The sequence below is a fragment of the Symphalangus syndactylus genome, chromosome 1 (genome assembly GCF_028878055.3).
Source record: "Symphalangus syndactylus isolate Jambi chromosome 1, NHGRI_mSymSyn1-v2.1_pri, whole genome shotgun sequence".
NCBI lineage: Eukaryota > Metazoa > Chordata > Mammalia > Primates > Hylobatidae > Symphalangus > Symphalangus syndactylus.
The window spans coordinates 134,851,272-134,870,677 of NC_072423.2; the positions used below are offsets into that span (position 1 = coordinate 134,851,272).

The following is a 19,406-nucleotide window of genomic DNA, read 5'->3' on the forward strand; positions in this document are numbered from 1 at the left end:
GTAAATTTTACTTTAAAAAAAATCACTGAATTGTATACTTATAATGGGTGATTTTACGGTATGTAAATTATACCCCAGTAAAGCTGGGATTTTTTAATGGTTAATAATTATATGAAAGGAAAATACAAATGGCTCTGTTTGGATGAAAATGCTTGATATCTAATAAAAATAGAAATTCAAACTAAAAATATGATGAGATACAGTTTTTGCAACTCAGGTTTGCTAAGATTAAAAAGTTTGTAACACACCTAATTGATAATAATATGGGCATCCTTATTAATGTCTGGGAGGAATATATGTTGGCATTTTCTCTATGAGAAGCAGTTTTTCTTTATCTATTGAAAATTAAGATTGCATGTTTCTTGATTCGGTAATTACTTTCCTACTCCCACTGACACTAAGTGATAAATTTAAATTATTTTTGCTACAAGCAAAATATTGCAAACAATCTAAAAGTTCATCAATAAAAGACTAAGACAGATTATGATATAATCAATGAATGAAATCTGATGCAGATGTAAAAATATACAGCTCCAAAATTGTCTCTATTTGCAGAGGATATGATCTTATACATAGAAAACCCTAAATATTACCTACATAAACACAACCTGTTAGCACTAATAAATGACTTCCATAAAGTAGCAGGATATAAAGCCAATACAGAAAAAATCAGTTGCATTTCTGTACTCTTAACAATAAACAATCAGAAAAAAATTACAAAAAATTTTATTTATAATAGCATCAAAAAATACTAAGTAATTAAAACTAAGATACAAAGAAGGCAAAAGACTTGTACAATGAAAACAACAAAACATTGCTGAAAGAAATTTTAAAAGACATAGATGAATGGAAATACATATCAAGTTCATGAATTGGAAGAATTAACATTGTTAAAATGTCATAAAAACCAAAGTGATCTACAGAATCAATGCAATGGCTATCAAAATCCCAGTGACATTTTTGCAAAGATAGACAAACTCATCCTAAAATTCATATGGCATCTCAAGCAACCCCAAAAATCAAAAATGATCTTGTAAAAGAAGAGGGATGTTAATAATGGGGGAGGCTACACATGTGTGGGGCAAGGGGTACATGGGAAATGTCTTGTATCTTCCCCTCAATTTTGTTGTGGAACTAAAACTGATCTAAAAAGTAAATTTTAAAAAACAACAAACTACTAAGCTGAAGTACTCACATTTCTTGATTTCAGAATTTACTATAAATCTATTACAAAGTGAGGTCCATTCCAAGATATCCAAATAGGAACAGCTCTGGTTTGCAGCTCCCAGTGTGATTGATGCAGAAGATGAGTGATTTCTGCATTTCCAACTGAGGTACCTGGTTCATCTCACTGGGACTAGTTGGACAGTGGGTGCAGCCCGTGGAGGGTGAGACGAAGCAGAGCGGGGTGTCATCTCACCTAGGAAGTGCCTTTCCTAGCCAAGGGAAGCCATGACAGACTGTACCTGGAAAAATGGGACACTGTCGCCCAAATACTGAACTTTTCCCAAGGTCTCAGCAACCAGCAGACAAGAAGATTCTCTCCTGTGCCTGGTTCAGTGGGTCCCATGCCCATGAAGCCTTGCTCACTGCTAGCGCAGCAGCCTGAGATCGACCTGTGAGGCAGCAGCATGGCTAGGGGAGTGTCTGCCATTACTGAGGATTGAGTGAGTAAACAAAGCTGCCAGGAAGCTCAAACTGGGCAGAACACACTGCAGCTCAGCAAAGCCTACTGCTGCTATAGACTCCACTTCTGTGAGCAGGGCATAGCTGAACAAAAGGCAGTAGACAACTTCTGCAGACTTAAATGTCCCTGTCTGACAGCTCTGAAGAGAGCAGTGGTTCTCCCAACACGGTGTTTTAGCTCGGAGAATGGACAGACTGCCTCTCCAAGAGGCTCCCTGACCCCCATGTAGCCTAACTGGGAGACACCTCCTAGTAGGGGCTGGGAGACACCTCATATAGGTGGGTGCCCCTCTGGGATGAAGTCTCCAGGGGAAGGATCAGGCAGCAATATTTGCTGTTCTGCAATATTTGCTGTTCTGCAGCCTCCACTGGTCATACCCAGGCAAACAGGGTCTAGAGTGGACCTCCAGCAAACCCCAACAGATCTGCAGCTGAGGGACCTGACTGTTAGAAGGAAAACTATCAAACAGAAAGGAATAGCATCAACATCAACAAAAAGGACATCTATACCAAAGCTCCATCTGTAGGTCACCAACATCAAAGACCAAAGGTAGATAAAACCACAAAGATGGGGAGAAACCAGAGCAGAAGAGCTGAAAATTCTACAAACCAGGGCACCTATTCTCCTGCAAAGGACTGCAGCTCCTCGAGAGCAACAGAACAAAGCTGGACGGAGAATGACTTTGATGAGTTGACAGAAGTAGGCTTCAGAAGGTCATTAATAACAAACTCCTCCAAGCTAAAGGAGCGTGTTCAAACCCATCACAAGGAAGCTAAAAACCTTGAAAAAAGGTTAGATGAACGGCTAACTAGAATAAATAGTGTAGAGAAGAACTTAAAGGACCTGATGGAGCTGAAAACCATGACATGAGAACTTTGTGGCACATGCACAAACGTCAATAGCCAATTCGATCAAGTGGAAGAAAGGCTATCAGTGACTGAAGATCACATGAATGAAATAAAGTGAGAACACAAGGTTAGAGAAGAGTAAAAAGAAACAAACAAAGCCTCCAAGAAATATGGGACTATGTGAAAAGACCAAATCTACACTTGATTGGTGTACCTGAAAGTGATAGAGAGAATGAAACTAAGTTGGAAAACACTCTTCAGGATATTATCCAGGAGAACTTCCCCAACCAGCAAGGCAGGCCAACATTCAAATTCAGGAAATACAGAGAACACCACAAAGATATTGCTCAAGAAGAGAAACCCCAGCACACATAATTGTCAGATTCACCAAGGTGGAAATGAAGGAAAAAAATGTTATGGGCAGCCAGAGAGAAAGGTCGGGTTACCCACAAAGGGAAGCCCATCAGACTAACAGCGGATCTCTCAGCAGAAACCCTACAAGCCAGAAGAGAGTGGGGGCCAATATTCAACATACTTAAAGCAAAGAATTTTCAACCCAGAATTTCAAATCCAGCCAAACTAAGCTTCATAAGTGAAGGAGAAATAAAATCCTTTACAGACAATCAAATGCTGAGAGATTTTTTTCACCACCAGGCCTGCCTTACAAGAGCTCCTGAAGGAAGCACTAAATATGGAAAGAAACAACCAGTACCAGCCACTGAAAAAACGCCAAATTGTAAAGACTACTGATGCTAGGAAGAAATTGCGTCAATTAACAGGCAAAATAACCAACTAACATCATAATGACAGTATCAAATACACACATAAAAATATTAACCTTAAATTTAAATGGGCTAAATGCTCCAATTAAAAGACACAGACTGAAAATTGCATAAAGAGTCAAGACCCATCAGTGTGCTGTATTCAGGAGACCCATCTCACGTGCAGAGACACACACGCACTCAAAATAAAGGGATGGAGGAAGATCTACCAAGCTAATGGAAAGCAAAAAAAAGCAGGGGTTGCAATCCTAGTCTCTGATAAAACCAACAAAGATCAAAAGAGACAAAGAAAGCCATTACATAATGGTAAAGGGATCAATTCAACAAGAAGAGCTAACTATCTTAAATATATATGCACCCATTACAGGAGCACCCAGATTCATACAGCAAGTCCTCAGAGACCTACAAAGAGACTTACACTCCCACACAATAATAATGGGAGGTCTTAACACCACACTGTTGATATTACACAGATCAACGAGACAGAAGGTTAACAAGGATATCCAGGACTTGAACTTAGCTCTGCACCAAGCAAACCTAATAGACATCTACAGAACTTTCCACCCTAAATCAACAGAATGTACATTCTTCTCAGCACCACATAGCACTTATTATAAAATTGACCATGTAATAGGAAGTAAAGCCCTCCTCAGCAAATGTAAAAGAAATCACAACAAACTGGATCTCATACCACAGTGCAATCAAACTAGAACTCAGGATTAAGAAACTCACTCAAAACTGCTCAACTACACGGAAACTGAACAACCTGCTCCTGAATGACTACTGGGTAAATAACGAAATGAAGGCAGAAATAAAGATGTGCTTTGAAACCAATGAGAACAAAGACACAACATACCAGAATCTCTGGGACACATTTAAAGCAAGGCATAGAGGGAAATTTATAGCAATAAATGCCCACAAGAGAAAGCAGGAAAGAGCTAAAATTCACACCCTAACATCACAATTAAAAGAACTAGAGAAACAAGAGCAAACACATTCAAAAGCTAGCAGAAGGCAAGAAATAACTAAGATCAGAGCAAAACTGAAGGAGATAGAAACACAAAAACCCTTCAAAAAATCAATGAATCCAGGAGCTGGTTTTTTGAAAGGATCAACAAAATTCAGACTGCTAGGAAGACTAATAAAGAAGAAAAGTGAGAAGAAACAAATAGACGCAATAAAAAATGATAAAGGGGATATCACCACTGATCCCACAGAAATACAAACTACCATCAGAGAATACTAGAAACACCTCTACGCAAATAAACTAGAAAAACTAGAAGAAATGGATAAATTCCTGGACACATACACCCTCCGAAGACTAAGCCAGGAAGATACTGAATCTCTGAATAGACCAATAACAGGTGCTGAAATTGAGGCAATAATTAATAACCTACCAATCAAAAAAAGTCCAGGACCAGACGGATTCACAGCCGAATTCTACCAGAGGTACAAGGAGGAGCTGGTACCATTCCTTCTGAAATTCTTCCAATCAATAGAAAAAGAGGGAATCCTCCCTAACTCATTTTATGAAGCCAGCATGATCCTGATACCAAAGCCTGACAGAGACACAATAGAAAGAGATAATTTTAGAACAATATCCTTCATGAAAATTGATCAAAAAATCCTCAATAAACTACTGGCAAACTAAATCCAGCAGTACATCAAAAAGCTTACCCACCATGATCAAGTGGGCTTCATCCCTGGGATACAAGGCTGGTTCAACATATGCAAATCAATAAATGTAATCCATCACATAAACAGAGCCAAAGACAAAAGCTACATAATTATCTCAATAGATGCAGAAAATGCCTTTGACAAAATTCGACAGCACTTCATGCTAAAAACTCTCAATAAATTAGGTATTGATGGGACATATCTCAAAATAATAAGAGCTATTTATGACAAACCAATAGCCAATATCATACTTAATGGGCAAACACTGGAAGCATTCCCTTTGAAAACTGGCACAAGACAGGGATGCCCTCTCTCACCACTCCTATTCAACATAGTGTTGGAAGTTCTGGCCAGGGCAATCAGGCAGGAGAAAAAAATAAAGGGTATTCAATTAGGAAAAGAGGAAGTCAAACTGTCCCTTGTTACAGATGACATGACTGTATATTTAAAAAACCCCATCATCTCAGCCCCAAATCTCCATAAGCTGATAAGCAACTTCAGCAAGATCTCAGGATTCAAAATCAATGTACAAAAATCACAAGCATTCCTATACACCAATAACAGACAAACAGAGAGCCAAATCATGAGTGAACTCCCATTCACAATTAATTCAAACAGAATAAAATACCTAGGAATCCAACTTATAAGGGATGTGAAGGACCTCTTCAAGGAGAACTACAAACCACTGCACAACGAAATAATAGAGGACACAAACAAATGGAAGAACATTCCATGCTCATGGATAGGAAGAATCAATATCATGAAAATGGCCATATTGCCCAAGGTAATTTATAGATTCAATGCCATCCCCATCAAGCTACCCATGACTTTCTTCACAAGATTGGGAAAAACTACTTTAAAGTTCATATGGAACCAAAAAAGGGCCCACATTGCCAAGAAAATCCTAAGCCAAAAGAACAAAGCTGGAGGCATCACGCTACCTAACTTCAAACTATACTACAAGGCTACGGTAACCAAAATAGCATGTTACTGGTACCAAAATAGAGATATAGACCAATGCAACAGAACAGAGCCCTCAGAAATAATACCACACATCTACAACCATCTGATCTTTGACAAACCTGACAAAAACAAGCAACAGGGAAAGGATTCCCTATTTAATAAATGGTGCTGGGAAACTGGCTAGCCATATGTAGAAAGCTGAAACTGGATCCCTTCCTTACACCTTATACAAAAATTAATTCAAGATGGAATAAAGACTTAAATGTTAGACCTACAACCATAAAAACCCTAGAAGAAAACCTAGGCAATACCATTGAGGACATAGGCATGGGCAAGGACTTCATGTCTAAAACACCAAAAGCAAAGGCAACAAAGGCCAAAATAGACAAATGTGATCTAATTAAACTAAACAGCTTCTTCACAGCAAAAGAAACTACCATCAGAGTGAACAGGCAACCAACAGAATGGGAGAAAATTTTTGCAATCTACTTATCTGACAAAGGGCTAATATCCAGAATCTACAAAGAACTCAAACAAATTTACAAGAAAAAAGGAAACAACCCCATCACAAAGTGGGCAAAGGATATGAACAGACACATCTCAAAAGAAGACATTTATGCAGCCAGCAGACATATGAAAAAATGCTCATCATCACTGACCATCAGAAAAACGTAAATCAAAACCACAATGAGATACCATTGCATGCCAGTAAGAATGGTGATCATTAAAAAGTCAGGAAACAACAGGTGCTGGAGAGGATGTGGAGAAACAGGAACACTTTTACACTGTTGGTGGGACTGTAAACTAGTTCAACCATTGTAGAAGACAGTGTGGCAATTCCTCAAGGATCTAGAACTAAAAATACCATTTGACCCAGCAATCCCATTACTGGGTATATACCCAAAGGATTATAAATCATGCTGCTATAAAGACACATGCACACGTATGTTTATTGAGGCACTATTCACAATAGCAAAGACTTAGAACCAACCCAAATGTCCATCAATGATAGACTGGATTAAGAAAATGTGGCACATATACACCATGGAATACTATGCAGCCATAAAAAAGGATGAGTTCATGTCCTTTGTAAGGACATGGATGAAGCTGGAAACGATCATTCTCAGCAAACTATCACAAGGACAAAAAACCAAACACCACATGTTCTCACTCATAGGTGGGAATTCAACGATGAGAACACACGGACACAGGAAGGGGAACATCACACACCAGGGCCTGTCAAGGGGTGGGGGGAGGGGGGAGGGACAGCATTAGGAGATATACCTAATGTAAATGATGAGTTACTGGGTGAAGCACACCAACATAGCGCATGTGTACATATGTAACAAACCTGCACGTTGTGCACATGTACCCTAAAAGTTAAAGTATAAAAATAAATAAATAAATAAAATTCAGAAGAAATTTTTTATACAAAAAAAAAAAAAAACAAATTAGAACTCAGGGTTAAGAAACTCACTCAAAACTACACAACATGGAAACTGAAAAACCTGCTCCTGAATGACTACTGGGTACATAACGAAATGAAGGCAGAAATAAAGATGTGCTTTGAAACCAATGAGAACAAAGACACAATGTACCAGAATCTCTGGGACACATTGAAAGCAGTGTGTGGAGGGAAATTTATAGCACTAAATGCCCACAAGAGAAAGCAGGAAAGATCTAAAATCAACACCCTAACATCACAATTAAAAGAACTAGAGAAGCAAGAGCAAACACATTCAAAAGCTAGCAGAAGACAAGAAATAACTAAGATCAGAGCAGAACTGAAGGAGATAGAGTACAAAAAAACCCTCAAAAAAATCAATGAATCCAGCAGCTGGTTTTTGAAATAATCAACAAAATTGATAGACTGCTAGCAAGACTAACAAAGAAGAAAAGTGAGAAGAATCAAATAGATTCAATAAAAAATGATACAGGGGATATCACCACCAATCCCACAGAAATACAAAGTACAATCAGAGAATACTATAAACACCTCTACGCAAATAAACAATAAAATCTAGAATAAATGGATAAATTCCTGGACACATACACCCTCCCAGGTCTAAACCAGGAAGAAGTTGAATCTCTGAATAGACCAATAACAGGCTCTGAAATTGACACAATAATTAATAGCCTAACAACCAAGAAAAGTCAGGACCAGACAGATTCACAGCTGAATTCTACCAGAGTTAAAAAGACGAGCTGGTACCATTCCTTCTGAAACTATTCCAATCAATAGAAAAAGAGGGAATCCTCCCTAACTCATTTTATGAGGCCAGCATCGTCCTGATACCAAAGTCTGGCAGAGACACAACAAAAAAAGAGAATTTTAGATCAATATCCCTGATGAATATCCATGCAAAAAATCCTCAATAAAATACTAGCAAACCAAATCCAGCAGCACATCAAAAAGCTTATCCAACACAATCAAGTCAGCTTCATCCCTGGGATGCAAGGCTGGTTCAAAATATGAACTCAATAAACAGAATCTATCACATAAACAGAACCAAAGACAAAAACGACATGATTATCTCAATAGATGCCGAAAAGGCCTTTGACAAAATTCAACAGTGCTTCATGCTAAAAACTCTCAATAAACTAGGTATTGATGTAACGTACCACAAAATAAAAAGAGCTATTTATGACAAACCAACAGCCAATATCTTACTGAATGGGCAAAAACTGGAAACATTCCCTTTGAAAACAGGCACAAGACAAGGATGCCCTGTCTCACCACTCCTTTCAACATAGTGTTGGAAGTTCTGGCCAGGGCAATCAAGCAAGAGAAAGAAATAAAGCGTATTCAATTAGGAAAAGAGGAAATCAAATTATACCTGTTTGCAGATGACACGATTGTATATTTAGAAAACCCCATTGTCTCAGCCCAAAATCTCCTTAAGCTGATAAGCAAATTCAGCAAAGTCTCAAGATACAAAATCAGTGTGCAAAAATTACAAGCATTCCTATACACTAATAACAGACAAACAGAGAGCCAAATCATGAGTGAACTCCCATTCACAATTGCTACAAAGAGAATAAAATACCTAGGAATCCAACTTACAAGGGATGTGAAGGACCTCTTCAAGGAGAACTACAAACCACTGCTCAACAAAATAAAAGAGGACACAAACAAATGGAAGAAAATTCCATGCTCATGGATAGGAAGAATCAGTATCGTGAAAATGGCCATACTGTCCAAGGTAATTTGTAGATTCAGTGCCATCCTCATCAAGCTACCAATGACTTTCTTCACACAATTGGAGAAAAACTACTTTAAAGTTCATATGGAACCAAAAAAAGAGCCCACATTGCCAAAACAATCCTAAGCAGAAAGAACAAAGCTGGAGGCATCATGCTACCTGACTTCAAACTCTACTACAAGGCTAGAGCAATGAAAACAGCATGGTACTGGTACCAAAACAGATACATAGACCAACGGAACAGAGGCCTCAGAAATAACACCACATATCTACAACCATCTGATCTTTGACAAACTTGACAAAAACAAGAAATGGGGAAAGGATTCCCTATTTAATAAATGGTGCTGGGAAATCTGGCTAGCCATATGTAGAAAGCTGAAACTGGATCCCTTCCTTTCACCTTATACAAAAATTAATTCAAGATGGATCAAAGACTTACATGTTAGACCTAAAACCATAAAAACCCTAGAAGAAAACCTAGGCAACACCACTCAGGACATAGGCGTGGGCAAGGACTTCATGTCTAAAACACCAAAAGCAATGGCAACAAAAGCCAGAATAGACAAATGGGATCTAATTAAACTAAAGAGCTTTTGCACAGCAAAAGAAACTACCATCAGAGTGAACAGGCAACCTACAGAATGGGAGAAAACTTATGCAATCTACCCATCGACAAAGGGCTAATATCCAGAATCTACAAAGAACTCAAATAAATTTACAAGAAAAAAACAAACAACCCCATCAAAAAGTGGGCAAAGGATATGAACAGACACATCTCAAAAGAAGATATTTATGCAGCCAACACACAAATGAAAAAATACTGATTATCACTGGTCATCAGAGAAATGCAAATCAAAACCACAATGAGATACCATTGCATGCCAGTAAGAATGGTGATCATTAAAACGTCAGGAAACAGACGCTGGAGAGGATGTGGTGAAACTGGAACACTTTTACACCGTTCGTGGGAGTGTAAATTAGTTCAACCATTGTAGAAGACAGTGTGGCAATTCCTCAAGGATCTAGAACTAGAAATACCATTTGACCCAGCCATCCCATTACTGGGTATATACCCAAAGGATTATAAGTCATGCTACTATAAAAACACATGCACATGTATGTTTATTGTGGCACTATTCACAATAGCAAAAACTTGGAACCAACCCAAATGTCCATCAATAATAGACTGGATTAAGCAAATGTGGCACATATACACCATGGAATACTATGCAAGCCCTTAAAAAGATGAATTCATGTCCTTTGCAGGGACATGGATGAAACTGGAAACCATCATTCTTAGCAAACTATCACAAGTACAGAAAACCAAACACCACATGTTCTCACTCATAGGTGGGAATTGAACAATGAGAACACTTGGACACAGGACAGGGAACATCACACACTGGAGCCTGTCAGGGGGTGGGCGTCTGAGGGAGGAATAGCATTAGGAGAAATACCTATGGTAAATGACAAGTTGATGGGTGCAGCAAACCAATATGGCACATGTATACCTATGTATCAAATCTGCAAATTGTGCAAATGTACCCTAGAACTTAAGGTATAATAAAAAAATCTATTACAAAACTAAAGTAATCATAACAGTTTGGTACTAGCATAAAGATAGACATATAATTCAATGGAATAAAGCAGCCCAGAAATAAACCCTTCTCATAGGTGTTCAAAAGATTTTTTTCCCAACTTTTATTTAGATATAAGCGTACATGTGCAGGTTTGTTACATAGGTATATTGCGTGATGCTGAGGTTTGGGGTATGAATGATCCGATCACCCAGATAGTACACAATACGTAGTTTTTCAAGCCATGTCCACCTCCCACCCTCCCCCTTCTAGTAGTCCACAGTGCCTGTTGTTCCCATGTTTATGTCCATGTGTGCTCAATGTTTAGCTCCCACTTACAAGTGACACATGCAGTATTTGGTTTTCTGTTCCTGCACAATTTGCTTAGGATTACAGCCTCAATTGCATCCACGTTGCTCCAAACTACATGATTTCATTATTATTTATGGCCAAGTAGTACTTCATGGTGTATACTTACATTTTCTTTATCCAATTCTCTATTTATAGACTCTTACATTAATTCTATATCTTTGCTGTTGTGTATAGTGCTGCAATAAACATATGAATGCAGGTATCTTTTTCATATAATGATTTCTTTCTTTTTGGGTATATATTCAATATTGGGATTGCTGAATTGAATGACAGTTCTATTTTCAGTTCTTTCAGAAATCTTCATTCTGTTTTCCACTGAGGTTTTACTAATTTACATCCCCACCAACAGTGTATAAGCATTCCCTTTTCTCTGCATCCTCAACTACTTTTGTTGATTTTTGACATTTTACTAATAGCCATTCTGACTGGTGTGAGATGGTTTCTCACTGTGGTTTTGATTTGCATTTCTCTGATGATGAGTGCTGCTGGGCATTTTTCATATTTTTTTGGCCACTTATGTGTCTTTTTTTGAGAAGTGTCTGTTCATGTCATTTGCCCATTTTTAATGGGGTGTTTTGGATTTTGCTTGTTAAGTTCTTAATAGATTCTGGATATTGGACCTTTGTTGGATACATAGTTTGCCAATGTTTTTTCCCATTCTGTAGGTCGTCTGTTTACTCTGTTTCTTTTACTGTGCAGTGCAGAAACTCTTTAGTTTAACTGGGTCAATTTTAGGTCATTTTTTTTGTCCATTTTAGGTCAATTTTTGTCAATCTTGTCAATTTTTATTTTTCTTACAATTATTTTTGGAAACTTAACCAAATTTTTTGTTTTTGCCAAGGCCAATGTCAAGAGCGAAATTTCCTAGCTTGTCTTCTAGGACTTTTATATTGTGAGGTCTTAAATCTTTGATCAACTTTGACTTAATTTTTGTATAAGGTGAATGCAAGGGATCCAGTTACAATCTTCTGCATATGGCTAGCCAGTTATCCCAGCACCATTTATTAAATAGGGAGTCCTTTCCTCATTGCTTGTTTTTGTTGGCATTGTTGACAATCAGATGGTTTCTTTCCGAGTTTTCTATTATGCACCATTGGTTTATGTGTCTGTTTTTGTGCTAGTACCATGCTGGTTTGGTTACTCTAGCTTTATACTACACTTGGAAGCCTGGTAGTGTGATGCCTTCAGCTTTGTCCTCTTTGCTTAGAATTGCTTTGGGTACTCCAGCTCTTTTTCATTCCATGAGAATTTTAAAATATTTTTTCTACTTCTGTGAAAAATAGCATTGGTAGTTTTATAGGAATAGCATTGAACCTACAGATTGCTTTAGGAAATATGGACATTTTAATTCTTCCAACCCATAAGCATGGAAAGTTTTGCCATTTATTTGTGTCATCTCTGATTTATTTCAGCAGTGTTTTGTAGCTCTCCTTATAGAGCTCTTTCACCTCCTTGGTTAGCTGTATTTCTAGGTATTTTATTTTATTTGTGACTACTATAAACAGAATTGCGTTCTTTATTTGACTCTCAGGCTGGACTTTATTGGTGTACAGAAATGCTAGTGATTTCTGTACATTGATTTTGGATTTGGAAACTTTACTAAAGTCATTTATCAGTTCTAAAAGCCTTTTGGCAGACTCTAAGGTTTTCTAGGTATAGTATTATATCATCAACAAAGAGAGATAAGATAGCTTGACTTCTTCTTTTCCTATTTGGATGCCTTTTATTTCTTTCTCTTGCATGATTACCCTTGGCTAACACTTCCAGTACTATTTTGAATAGGAGCGGTGGGAGTGGGCATTTTTGTCTTGTTCCAGTTCTCAAGGGGAGTGGTTCCTGCTTTTGCCCATTCAGTATGATGCTGGCTATGGGTTTTTTATAGATGGCTCTTATTAGTTTGAGATATGTTCCTTCAATGCCTAGTCTGTTGAGGCCTTCTATCATGAGGGATTGGTGGACTTTATCAAAATGTGTTTATTGAGATGACCGTGTGGTTTTGTTTTTAATTCAGTTTATGTGATGAATCACATTTACTGACTTGCATATGTTGAAACGATCTTGCATCCCAGAAATAAAGCCTCCATGATTGTGGTGTATTTACTTTTTGATGTGCTGCTGGATTTGGTTTGCTAGTATTTTGTTGAGGATTTTTGCATCTATGTTCATCAAGGATATTGGCCTGAAGTTTTCTTTTCTCCTCCTGTCACTGCCAGATTTTGGTATCAAGCTGATGTTGGCTCTAAAGAATGAGATAGGGAGGAGCCCCATCTCCTCAATTTTTGGAATAGTTTCAGTGGAATTGGTATAATTCTTTCTTGTACATCTGATGGAATTTGATTGTGAATCTATCTGGTCCAGAATTTTTTTGATTGGTAGGTTTTTTACTACTGATTCCATTTCAGAATTTGATATTGGTCTATTCAGGGTTTCAATCTCGTCCTGATGTGTGTGCATAGAGTTGTTCATAGTAGTCTCTGAGGACCTTTTTTATTTCTGTGGAATGAGCTATAATGTCACCTTTGTCATTTTTTATTGTAATTATTTGACTCTTTTTTGTTAATCTAGCTAGCACTCTATCAATTTTGCTTATTCTTTCAAAAAACAAACTCTTAGTTTCATTGATCTTTTGTATGAAATTTTGCATTGTAATTTCGTTAAGCTCTTCTCTAATTTTAGTTATTTCTTTCTTCTGCTAGCTTTGCAGTTGTTCTTTTTTTTCTAGTTCCTTTAGGTGCAAAGCTAGACAATTTAAGAGCTTTCTAACTTCTTGATGAAGATGTTTAGTGCTATAAACTTTACTCTTAACACTACATTAGCTGCATCCCAGATATTTTGGTAAGTTGTGCTCCTATTTTTATCAATTTAAAGGAATTTTTTTAAATTTCTGCCTTAATTTTGGTGTTCACCCAAGAGATATTCAGGAACAAGCTGTTTAATTTCCATGTATTTATGTAGTTTTGAGATATATTCTTGATATTAATTTCTGTTTTTATTGCAGTGTGGTCGAAGACTGTGTTTAGGATAATTTAGATGTTTTTGAATTTATTGAGACATGTTTTATTACTGAGTATGTGGTTGATCTTAGAATATGTTTCATATGCAGATGACAAGAATGTATATTCTTTGGTTGTTGGGTGGAGTATTCTGTAGATTTCTATTAGGTCCAGTTGGTCGAGGGTTGTGTTTAATTCCAGTCTTTGTTAGATTTCTGCTTCAGTGATCTGTCTAATGCTGTCAGTGGGGCTACTGAAATCTCCCTATATAATTGTGTGGCTAGGTAATTTTTTTTTTAGGTGAAGAATAACTTGGTTTATGAATCTGGGTGCTCTAATGTTGGTTATATATTTAGGATACTTCAGTCTTCTTCTTGGATCCAACCCTTTTTCATTACGTAATACCCCTTCTTGTCCTTCTTGTTAATGGTTTAAACACTGTTTTGTCTTTTATTTGTTGTTTTTATTTGCGTGGTAGATCTTTCTCCATCCCTCTACTTTGAGCCTGTGGGTGTCATTACAGGTGAGATGGATCCCTAAAAACAGCAGACAGATAGGTCATTTTTTTTATCTAGATTGCCATTCTATGTATTTTAAGTAGGGCATCTAGCCCATTTATATTCAGGGTTAGTATTGATATGTGAGATTTTGATCCTGTCATTGTGTTGTTAGCTAGTTGTTATGTACACTTGATTGTGCAGTTGCCTGATAGTGTCTGTGGGCTATGTGCTTAAGTGTGTATTTGTGGTAGCAGGTGTTTTCCTTTAGATTTGATGTTTAGCACACCCTTATAAGGCTGGTTTAGTTGAAATGAATTTCCTCATCATCTGCTTGTCTGCAAGGATTTTATTTCTTCTTCTTCACTTATAAAGTTTAGTTTGGTGGAGTATGAAATTCTTGGTTGGGCCAGATGCAGTGGCTCATACCTGTAACCACAGCACTTTGGGAGGCAGAGGTGGATGGATTGCTTGAGCCCAGGAGTTTGAGGCCAGCCTAAGCAACATGGCAAAACCCCATCTCTACAAAAATAAATAAATAAGTACAAAATTAGCTGGGTATGGTGGCACACACTTATGCTCCCAGCTTCTCAGGAGGCTGAGGTGGGAGGAGTACCTGAGCCTGGGATATTGAGGCTGCAGTAAGCTGAGCTCATGCCACTTCACTCCAGCCTGGGTAACAGAGTGAGATCCTATCTCATAAATAAATAAATTATTTTAAAAATAAAAATAAACTTTTGATTGGCATTTATTTTCTTTAAGGATGCTGAAAATAGGTCCCCAATCTCTTCAGGTTTCTGCTGAGAAGTCCACTACTAACTTGATGGGGTTACCTCTGTATGTGACCTGACCCTTATCTCTATCTGCCTTTAAGATTGTTTCCTTTGCATTGACCTTGGTGAAGCTGATGACTATATGCCTTGAGATGATCACCTTGTACAGTAACTGGCCAGGGTTCTCTATATTTCTTGAATACACATGTTGTATTAGTCCATTCTCATACTGCTATAAAGAAATACCTGAGACTGGGTAATTTATAAAGAGATGAGGTTAATTGACGCACAGTTCTGCAGGCTGTACAGGAAGCATGGCTGAGGAGGCCTCAGGAAATTGACAGTCATGGCGGAAGGTGAACAGGAAGCAGGCTTGTCTTACATGACTGGAGCAGGAGGAAGAGAAGAGGAGACGTGCTACACACTTTAAACAACCAGATCTCATGATAACTCACTCGCTATCACGAGAACAGCATCAAAGGGGAAATCTGCCCTCATGATCCAATCACCAGGCCCCACCTCCAACATTGGGGATTATAATTTGACATGAGATTTGAGCAGGGACACAGACCCCAACCATATCGCATATCAACTTCTCTAGTGAGATTAGGGAAATTTTTGCGGACTGTATCTTCAAATGTATTTTCCAAGTTGCTTATTCTTTCTTCTTCTCTCTTTGAAAATTTGATCTCTTTATATAATCTCATATTTCTCAGAGGTGTTGTTTATTCTTCTTAATTATATGTTCTTCTTCTTCTTCTTCCTCCTCCTCCTCCTCTTTTCTCCTCCTCCTCCTCCTCCTCCCCTTCTTCTTCTTCTTTTCTTCTTCTTCTTCTTCCTTCTTCTTATTCTTCTTTCTTCTTTCTTCTTCATTTTTTGTCTGACTGAGTTGATTTGAAGAACTGGTCTTTGAGCCCTGAGATTCTTTCTTCAGCTTGATCTACTCTGCTGTTAATACTTCTGATTGTATTATGGAATTCTTGTTTTTATGGAATTATTTTTCTAGTTTTCAGCTCTAGAATTTCAGTTTCATTATTTCTTAAATTGGTTATTTTGTCTTTCAGCTCTTAGGTTGTTTTACTGGATTCTTCGGATTCCTTGGATTGGGTTTCAAGTCTCTCCTGAACCTCAGTGAGCTTCCTTGCCATCCAGGTTCTCAATTCCGTATCTGTCATTTCAGTCATTTCAGACTGGTTAAGAACAATTGCTATGGAGCTAATGGACTTGTTTAGTGATAAGGGGACTGGCTTTTTGAATTTCCAGAGTTCTTGCACTGACTCTTTCTCATCTTGGAGGGCTGGTGTTCCTTTAATTGTGATGTAAGTTGTTGGCTTCATTTCTGTATGTTTTCAGAGGTCCAAAGCTCTGTACAGGGTCTTTGTGGCCAAATTCTTGCCCTTGGTTTCACAGGGGGGTATATTAGCAAAATATCTCCTGTGTTGTAGTTTGGGCTGTGACCCAGTAGATGGTGCTTAAGAGTAATGATCAGTAGATAAGCTTTGAGCCATGCAGCTCCTTTGCATTTCCTCAAGTTTGCAGCTGTGCTCTGCAATTGGGGGGTAGGGAGAGGGGGTGGGGAGAGGGGCTGGGTAGAGGGTTGGAGAGGAAGGTTACTCTCTTACCAGGTCCATTCCTGGGCCTTGGGAGAGCCTCTCTCTGATCACTGCACTGTGCCAGTGTTTCTTTTGTTGGATGTTCCAGGCTGCTGGAGTCCTTCAAGCAGAAGCCACAGCAGGGAGATAGATCACATCCTTTTCAAACTGGCCCTGTGGAGGGAGAAACACCCTGGTCCCACAGTATCCCACAAACCTACATGTCTCTTCCCTCTCAGTGCTCTGAGAGGGTAAGCTCCTCCCCAACTCCAGTGGACCCCAGGCTTAGCAATCCCAAGTTGTGCATGGCAGCCCTGGGCTGCCAGGACTGGCTTGTGGCTCCATCATCCCCACCCTCTGGGTTGGGTTCTGGGTGTGCTGGGGGATTTGAAGTGCTCCCAGGCTGCTGGGAATGCACTCAGATGGAGCAAAGTACCCAGGTTGGTCACTGAGGATGTATTATGTATAGTCTCCTGGTTGGTGGCCAGGCAGGGGGCCTGGGAAGGACTGGCAGGCAGGCAGACCTGCAGGGAAGTCAGCTCCACTTTCTCCTGGCCACAGTTAAATGGGGCCAGAGCCTCTTGGAGGAAGATGGGGAGCCCTGGGATATGGCCAATAGAGCTGTCCTGTGCACAGAGGCCCCTGGCTCCCTACTGTCTGAAGGCCCATTTCCATCTACTATCTGGGAAGATTCCCCCTGCCAACTCAACTGTCCCTGTGTGATGTGGGGTCCCCTGCAGCTAGGATCTCTAGAGGTACACAGCAACAGTGGGCAGTCCCACAGTCGCTTCACTCACCCCTTCCCCAAGAGCCATTTGGATGTGGGAACCAACTCTAGCATTCGAGCACCATGCACAGGGTTCCCAGCTTTGTCTCTCTTCAGTCTCAGCTTCTATGTCACTTCTGCATCCACTCTCAGTATTTTCCCTCCAAAGATCTGTTCAAATTATGTTAGTTTGGTCAAAATATTGGTCTCTTTCAATGGAATCAGCACTTCCCAGTTGCATCCAGTTGGCCATCTTGTTAAAAAGTCTCTAATGATTTTTGTCAAGATTGCCAAGACCATTCAATGGAGAAAGGACAGCCTTTACAACAAATGGTGCTGAGAAAATTGGATACCACATGCAGACGAATAAAGTTAGACTTTTGCCTAACATCATATACCAAAATTAACTCAGATTTGATCAAAGACCTAAAACTATAAAAGTCTTAGAAGAAAACAGAGGGCAAAAGCTTCGTATAATTAGATTTGTCAGTGATTTCTTGGATATAACAACAAAGGCACAGGTAATAGAAGGAAAAATAGACAAATTGAATTTCATAAAATTAGAACTTTTGTGCATCAAAAGACAAAATCAACAGAATGAAAAAGGAAGCCCACAAAAATGGAGATGATATTTGCAAATTATATATCTGGCAAATGATTAATATCTAGAATATATAGAGAATTCCTAACATTTAACAACACAAAAACAGATAACCCAATTTAAAAATGGTAAAGGACTTGAATAGACATTTCTCCAAAGAACATACACAAATGGTTATCAATCACCTGAAAAGATGTTCAGCTTCACTAATCACTAGGGAAATGCAAATGCAAACTACAAGGAGATACCACCTCACACCCATTAGGATGGCTACAATTAAAAAAAAACAAAATAACAAGTGTTAGTGAGGATGTGAAGTAATTGCAGCCAATGTTGGTGGAAATGTCAAATGGTATAGCAGCTGTGGAAAAGAATATGACTGTTTTTCAAAAAACTACCGTATGATCCAGCAATTTCACTTCTGGGTATATACCCAAAAGAATTGAAAACAAACCTCCAAGAGATATTTTTACCCCAATGTTCATAGCAGCATTATCCACAATAGCTAAAATGTGGAAGCAATGCAAGTGCCCATCAACAGATGAAGGGATAAGTGAAATGTGGTATATACATACAATTGAATATCATTCGGCCTTAGAAAAGAAATTCTGACATACACTTATACCACAGGTGAACCTTAAGAACATTACATTAAGTGAAATCAGCCAGTCACAAAACGACAAACACTATATTATTCCACTTATAAGATATTTAGAGTAATCAAAATCACAGAGCTGATATTAGTAGAATAATGGTTACCAGAGGTTAGGGGGAAGGTAAAAGGGAGATTTATTGTTTAATGAGTAGAGAGTTTCAGTTTTAATCTAAGACATTGAGACGCTAATATATTTTATCTAATATATTGGTTCAAAAGCTCTTGCTTCTCACTATAGCAATAACTATAAGTTTGGCTTCAGAGTATTTATATTGAGAGAAACTTCCATTTAATTACCAGACAAGCCATTTAATTTGAAGTTGATTCTTTGCATAGTAGAAACTATTAATAAATCAAGCATAACATTTTAAAGTAGATACTTTTTCAAAAAAATTGAGGGTTTATTTTCCTGTAATCTAT

General features: G+C 38.3%; 1 long non-coding RNA gene across 2 annotated transcripts in view; it reads right to left on the reverse strand.

Annotated features, from left to right (window-relative positions):
- Nucleotides 1-19,406, reverse strand: part of LOC134736344 (uncharacterized) — a 393,342-nt gene that overhangs the window by 117,852 nt on the left and 256,084 nt on the right. The window contains exons 1-2 of one of the 2 annotated variants that reach the window (XR_010120299.1): nucleotides 17,762-17,851; nucleotides 16,995-17,138 (exon numbers count right to left, since the gene is read on the reverse strand). The exons of the other annotated variant lie outside the window; for it this stretch is intronic. This is a non-coding gene — a long non-coding RNA (uncharacterized lncRNA). Of the gene's footprint in view, nucleotides 1-16,994; nucleotides 17,139-17,761; nucleotides 17,852-19,406 lie in introns of those variants that run through there. 2 annotated transcript variants of the gene reach the window in all.